Source organism: Elephantulus edwardii, unplaced genomic scaffold (genome assembly GCF_000299155.1).
Source record: "Elephantulus edwardii isolate Elephantulus edwardi_28Jun2011 unplaced genomic scaffold, EleEdw1.0 scaffold00001, whole genome shotgun sequence".
NCBI lineage: Eukaryota > Metazoa > Chordata > Mammalia > Macroscelidea > Macroscelididae > Elephantulus > Elephantulus edwardii.
In genome coordinates this window covers 6076021-6077767 of record NW_006399751.1, presented here as the reverse complement: position 1 = coordinate 6077767, position 1747 = coordinate 6076021, and positions in this window count along the sequence as shown.

The window sequence follows — 1747 nt, the reverse complement described above, 5'->3', positions numbered from 1 at the left end:
CTGGGATAATTGGGATGGGAGTGTCAGAGACAGTGCGATTGGCACAGGACAGAGCGGAGTTTAGGGCTGTTGTACATAGGGTCGCTATGAGTCGCAGGAGACGCGACGGCACATAACAACAACAACATGTTCTTTCCACTCTTCCTGTTCCAGCCCATTCTTGTGGTCATTCTAAGGCCGGCTATATCATTACCATTGTGTGGTCTTGAATTCTTTGTTAAGCTCTTAGAAACCATTTCTTCATCTGCAAAGTTAAGGTAATCCTATCAATTTTATAAGACTTACTATGGGACTCAAATGAAAGAAGGAGGCACATTCACCTAGATAATATTACTTTAGGAGGCACAGGTGTTATCTGACCTCCACTGACTCGGAAGGGCCTCATAAAGAACATTCACAGCATAAATCCAATTTCCATGAGGTCAGACATGCCTCAAATAATCACTGCACTGACTTCTACCAATTTTAACACCAATTGTCTCTCTTTTCTGCTGAATCCACTAATTCATTGCAATGGCCATACAGAACTCAAGAGAACTATACTAACAAATAATGGAGTTTATTAGGGAAATTTATAATTACAGTTGGAAATAATTCAGTCAGGAAAGCTTCTCCAGGAGTGTTTGAAGGCCCTTAAACATTTTGCCTCGTGGCTTTAGGTTGGTGTTAGAAAGGTACAAAAGTTGTGGCAGTTACTGTGTTATCATCTGTCTCCCCTCACCCCTTTCCAGGTCTTCTAGCAAGCTTGAGTGAAAGCCTCTGGTTCTCGCTCCCAGAGTAGCAGTTGTCCGAGCTGTGTCTCACTTAGGTTTCCAGCTGACTGATGCAGGAGGAATCTCTGTGGCCAAGGATGCATGCTGTATTCTGCTTTTTTGCTGGTAGTGAAATTTCCATCTTTTGTCTCAGAACCTGTTTGATTTAAGCCCAGTGGGATGGCAAAACTGACTAATCCTATTAGAATCTCCACACTTTTATTTTCATGTACCCACTAAAAGGTACTATTCACATCTTTAGCATAGCCAAACCCCATTCCCTCACCTCTACCATACCCCTAGCCATGTGGCAAAAGTCCAATAAATGAGCTAGGAAAGCCATTTTGACAACCTATTGTACTACAGACCATCTCCTGGCTTTTCTAGTTGTGGACCTTCCTATTTGAAGGATTAACTTTCCCCTTAAAATTAATTGTTTACCAATAACTACTCATGAAATTGTATAGGTACTTCATACCTCACACCTTTAACTCTCCCTTTTTAGAAAACCATTTTCAAATTCTTCCATCCCTATTTAGTATATTAAGCAAAAAAGCATGTTTCTTTCTCTGAAGAATCTCTTTTCAGGTTGGAACTTTTAGCATCTGCTTGTATAAACAGAGTCCAGCACAGAGCAAACTATCCAGTTGCAACAATCTACACTAACACTCAGTGTCAAACATTATTTAATTTGGTTGACTTCTGCTCATCTCACCCTTAGCCATCCATGACTAAGTTCCAGTACTACCAGCACAAATTTAGGAATCCACACACATCATCCTGTATTTCACACTAGCTGATTCTTCTACTCATCCTTAGCCTCTCTAAAGGGCTAAGTCAGGACTCTTTGCTCCTTAGGCCAGCACCCCTTCTTTGTTGTTATGTTGTTGTTGTTATGTGCCGTCGAGTCTCCTGCGACTCATAGCGACCCTATGTACAACAGCCCTAAACTCCGCTCTGTCCTGTGCCAATCGCACTGTCTCTGACACTCCCAT